The following is a 6,000-nucleotide window of genomic DNA, read 5'->3' as shown; positions in this document are numbered from 1 at the left end:
CCATATCTTTTTACATTTAGGGTTGAATTTCACATGCTTTACTCTCACCTTGACTACAGTGAGATTACTCATGGGTAACGTGAGCAGGATTTGGCCTTGGTCTCTTTTTGTGTGAGGTTGGAAGATTACCTGATTTACCAGGTATTTAGCTGTGTCCTTGGGGAGATAGCCTGCTCAGTATTCACCCTCAAGATTCAGAAACACACAGCACCATCTGAGCAGGCTTTGGCTGACCGACTGGCCACTGGATCATGGATTTGTATCAAGTCCAGTCAGGCTGGAGTCCTTCCTAACCATGTGCAAAAAGTGCACAAGGTTTCATAATAATAATGCATAGGTCTCCTGGAGCACCTTGTATTCAGGGTGTTCAAATCACAGGAAAACGTTAGTGGATTTAGCTTCCCACCTGCCCCTCCCAGACTGTAAGTAAGTGTCATTATCTTCACTTTATAGATAAAGAAACTGAGGCAGAGAAAGATTAGCAAGGCCTAAGTATTCAGAAAATTGCAGATACTCATCAGCACGTTCAGACAATGTAATTTTACATGCAGCTAGATGAGTAACCTGTCTTTTGTGAACAGAGTTTCTGTGACTGGAAATGAAACAGTAGTCATTACATATGCAAAACAGGTGAGTAAACGAGCCTCTTGTTTTCTGAAAATTTGTGCCTCAGTGGCCTGTCCAAGGCAATACTGAGTCTGTGGCAGACAGGAAAAAGATCCCAGGACCAGGAAAAATTCCAGCACCAGGAGGCCCAGCTTGCAGGCTGGTGCCTAAACCACAAAACCATCCTTCTTAATCCTTCCTTTTCAAACGCTCATTGGGGTTTTCTACGGCAATCCCCAAACCCAGGTGGACAGGAACTAGTTAATTTCAGAATCTAGGGAGGGAGGATTACTCTGAACTCATTCAGTCTAAATCGATGCTTCTGATGCTCCTACTTGGGGTGCTCCTTACCCTTCTAGTAAGTAGATTATTGAAATGCACCAGTGTCCACTTTCATTACTGTATCTAATCTGTGAAGCATCGTACATATTCCAACTAACAGGACCTGCACATTCTTCAAACAATATGCATAATGTAATAATATAATCAGATTAACACTGGTAATCAGATTGCAGAGGTTTAAAGCAACCCCAGGGTCAGGGGGAACGGATGCAGAAGAGAATTTGTGCCATCTGTTTCAGCTAGCCAAAACTGCCCTGGGGGTAGGCACATGGGATACTGTTACCTCCCTTCAGGAGGGTGGGAAATGATATGTATTTTCACTTTTATGCCAAGTCATACCTGAGTCCTTCCTTCCCTGTAGCTGGGGATGGCACAGGTGTCCCACGGGTTACCATCCTCTGTTTCACCTTGTGCTGCACAAAGCTGGCCTTTCTCTGTAGACCAGGATCTCTCCCAAGGGGAGGCACCAGAGGGAGACTGATGCTTGGTGTTGAGAGCACAAATGCAGCATCTCTTGAGTGGCTGGTAGCAATCTAGAGTAATTTAAAAAATATTACAAATTATTAACTTTTTTGGCAAGTATCTATCCATTGACCTATCTATCAATCATACTCTTTCTCTCTGTGTCTAGGTATTTATATGGCCGTCGCACTGGAGTATCTGAGCTCCCCAGTAAAAGTCATTCAAGACTTTTTAACTACTATGAAGTTGTTTGCCAAGGAAAATTATGAGCAAAATCAAATAAACAACCTTTATTTGACAATAAAAAGTGTCTGAAACCATTTCACCCTGGTGCATGCGTGAGACACACCTGCAAAATACAGTCACAGGGTTTAAGGTTTTCTCACTAGGAAGAAACATGTTACTCACATTCATTCTTTGTTCTGCTATTTTCATGTAAAGGTTTTAATGACAAACATTCCGGTGAATAAGAAGCTATGAGACAAGCCATGAACACAAGCAAAAGGGCTGATTTTCATTTTGGGGCATTCTCATTACTAAGAAAAAGGCTTTAAAAATCTGCTTTAACTTAAAATTCATTGAGCCCCTGTTAGTTATATGTACAATTGTCCTCTGGCTGTATTCTTTAACCCCCTGACATACAGTTACTGCAGTTTGTTGCATATGTCCCCAAGCAGAAAGCAGATTGGATGTAGCTTAGATAACAACATGGAGTATGACCTGGGTACATTTTTTCTTACCAGTTTCCTGTTGATAGAATGATAGTGATAAGGAGTCAGTTGGTAGTTGTAGTACAGGACTGCAGAGGACTGCATTTTAAAAGATATCGTCCTGCAGGGATGTGCATGGGGTGTTAGAAGTTCTGTATGTTTTAGTGTTTAAAATATTTCTACATGTCTGGGTTGTGATCCTCAGATGTGGTCAAGTTGAGCTTAGTGCAGGAGCCAACGAGGAGCAAAGGGGGTTATAATGTCATCTTTCTGACCCCTTTCACCCTGATCTTGGGGCTAAGTAGGGCCAATCTGGCCCCTGGCAGAAATAAGAGCAACTTCAAAGCTGCTCTAATTTGCATTGGCCGATAACAGCGCCCAAGAGCCTGTATTGGATGTTGGGCAATGCTAGAGCTGCTGCTGACATTTCCCCTGTGTGAAAGCTGCAAGGGTAGATAGAGCAGAGTCAGGGAGGAGCTTCCCAATTTGTTGTTGACACCAGCATTTATGGCTCTTTTGCACTGCTGACAAAACAAAAACCAAAGATAAATACAAAGATATTTGATGTGTGTAGGGTTTTCCAACTACTGAGAATTTGGGAGTTATTGGGTTCTTGCAGAACCAGAATGCTCAGCACCCATTTCTAATAACAAGGGGGTGGGGAGGAGGGGGGGGGAAATGCAGCACTGGCAAACACCTCTGTTATTAGCAGTTCAGTGTCATCGTAATGCCTTTTACAGCTCTGTCCCTGAGAATTAGGGTATGTACACACTGATGGCAGCAAATTCCCCGCCGTCAGATCGATCTGGAAGTCAATTCAATGAAACCACCTCCTCAAAAGGCATAATGCTCCGTCGACGGGAACGCATTTCCCGTCGGCACAGTGCAGTGGAGACAGCACACAGAAGAGGATTTAGTAAGTCAATGTGAGTTAAGCAAATTGCTCTACATAGCTTGCGTAACTCCTGTCGCCTGCTGCTGAATTTTCCGGTAAGTGTGTACTAAGCCTTAGAGTGTTGTCCTGGAAGAGCCTGTCCTGCAGGAAAGCTCAGTAAAGAAAGGGTCAGTCCACACATGCAGCTGCCTGTCAGGCAATGGAAGTTCTAGTTGTGGATCTAGGGCAGTGTTAGCCCCAGTGCAATGTGAAGCAGATTTATCTGATTAGCCACACACTCTAATCTCCCCAATGCCTCCCTACAGCAAATTCCACAGTTCAATAGCCACCACTGGACTTTCTTATTAAGACTCAAATCACTAAAAGCATTTGCTTAGTGAAGGCTAGAGCCACTCAGCTCCCACTCTCTGAAAACTCTCTAGCATCTGAGAGTTTCTGGTGTGTATAGCCCTATCTAGTTAATAAAAGTCTCAGACAGGAGGGGCTCCTTGATGCCTGGGTAGTGGTTTACGGAACCTTCCACCTCCTGGCTGCTCCTTAAAATCCAACCCAGGTCAGTAATCGTCACCATCTGGTGAGTGTATGAAATGAGTTGGGGACCCAGTCCAGAAAATGACAAGAAATGACAAAGCTACTAGCACAGCCAGTGGCCTCAGCAGCGAGGCCATCGGCTGAACTCTGGCACCACAGAGGTGGCTTCCCCAGGCTAGAAGCTGAGGTGCAATGTAAGGGGATTGTGTGAAAGCTTACACTCCTGCTGCCCCCACTCAGCTGGGAAGCAGAGGACTTCGGTCTTCAGGGGTCTCCATCTGGTAAATTCCATGAACTTGAAACTGACATGTATGAGGAGACAACAGCTTGCATTTCCCTGGCACTTGGCTTCCTTATCAGAGTCTTTCACAGGAGTTGCTCCATTCCAGGGTGGTGTGAAAAATGGGGAGTCCAGCTGTGCTAGCTCTGTTGACTCATGATTGTGGTTTGATACAGAAACTCTGTGAGATGTTTCCAAGTGCGGGAAAGCTGCCTTTTCCAAATGATGCTTTTCTGTATGCCACATAACATCATAGGGTCACCGCAACCTGGAAGACACTCCTCCGTTATCCAATAAAGGTTATTCTGGTGAAATAACCCACTGGTCAAGTTTTTTACTGGGAATTAGAACTGAGCTGGAACCAGATTTCCCGTTCTTTGAAAAACTCCAAGATTTGGGGGGTGGGGAATAATTCTCTGAATTTTTCATAGAATAGCTGCTTGGCTATCTGGCCAGAAGCTAGGGAGCTGGGCAGTTCACCCATCTGCCCTCCAGGAGAGCAGTCCAGAGAGCTGGGCAGCTGGGGAATCAGCCACCCAAACCTCAGGGGAGCCAGCCAGCTGGGGAAACAGCTGCCTGCCCCCCAGGGGATCCAGGAGTTCAGGAGAGCAAGGGATCCTGGGGTCCAGCCAAGTGAGCTGCTGAGTATTTCTTCATACAACGCAGTGTCAATCTGTGGAACTCGTTGCCAGAGGACGTTGTGAAGCCAGAAGTATAATTGGATGCAAAAGAGTTAGATGAGTTCATGGAGGACAGGTCCATCAGTGGCTATTAGCCAAGATGGTCAGGATGCAACCCTATGCTCTGACTTTCCCTAAGCCTTTTCCTGCCAGAAACTAGGACTGGATGACAGGGGATGGATCAGTCGATAATTGCCTGCTCTGTTCATTCCCTCTGAAACATCTGGCACCGGCCACTGTAGAAGACAGGATACTGGGCTAGCTGGAGATTGGTCTAACCCAGCATGGCTGTTCCTATGAGGCACCTGAGACTGGGTCTTGCTTGGTGAGCTGCCCTGGAGCTTGGGACCCTGGAAGCTCTGAGAGCTCAGGCTGCTGAGGAGCTGCAAACCTGGTAACTTGGGAGCCCTGACTCCAAGGTAGCCTACCTGATGGGCTGGGCTGGAGCTGGAGACCTGGAGAGCCCTAGGAGCCAGTCTACCTGTCAGGCCCCAGAGCAAAGGATTTGGGTGGCCCGGGTGTCCAGGCTGCCAAGGATCTGCAAACCTGGGAGCCAGAGCTCTTCAGACTTCCAGGTTCTTGTCTCCCTCCCTATCAGCCTGTGAGGAGCCAAGCGGGTGAGTTGGCAGAAAACGAGGCTGGTTCCGGCCTGGCAGGTGGTGTTCCATCAGAAACCTGCCTGGCTTCCATAGGAATTTCCTTGACATTGGCATGATCACTCAGAATGCTTCAATTTTGGTGAACCGGCATTTTCCAACAGAAAATATCAGAACTGTCAGAAAATATCCAAACAGTTCACTTTGAATGGCTGTGCGTGTCACTCACCTGTCACTGCTAGCACCTGAGAAGGGAGACAGCTGGTGTAACCTGCTTCTTAGTTGTCAAGCCAGTTTTTATTGGGGATTTATCTACTATCTCAGGTAAAATAACACTGCACACAGCTGCATTTGGCTGCCGTGTAGCAGGCCACTCGCCACATGGCTTTTTGGCAGGCACAGACTTTCAGTAGAACCTCAGAGTTACAAACACCTCAGGAACGGAGGCTGTTTGTAACTCTGAAAAGTTCATAACTCTGAACAAAACGCTAGCGTTGTTCTTTCAGAAGTTTACAACTGAACATTGACTTAATACAGCTTTGAAACTTTACTATGCAGAAGAAAAAGGTTGCTTTCCTTTTATTTTTGGTTGTTTATGTTTAACAAAGTACTGTCCTGTATTTGCTGCTTTTTCTTTTTGTCTCTGCTGCTGCTTGATTGCGTATTTCTGGTTCCAAATGAGGTGTGTGGGTAACCGGTCAGTTTGTAACGCTGAGGTTCTACCGTACTTGACTTCACCAAGCAATTTATTACTAATATCCTCACACTGGTCATTACAAAGAAAAACAGCCCAGAATAATTAATTGAAAGTCCCTTTCCCCTCCAGCAGGTGGGAAGGATTTTCTAGTTATACCCAGCTTTTCCCTACAGATCTTGCTGTCACCTGGACAGTTATCTA

Source organism: Emydura macquarii, unplaced genomic scaffold, assembly GCF_026122565.2.
Source record: "Emydura macquarii macquarii isolate MOO-44397 ecotype Brisbane River unplaced genomic scaffold, CSIRO-AGI_Emac_v2 contig_1483, whole genome shotgun sequence".
NCBI classification, from domain to species: domain Eukaryota; kingdom Metazoa; phylum Chordata; order Testudines; family Chelidae; genus Emydura; species Emydura macquarii.
Note: the sequence above shows the minus strand (reverse complement) of the source record.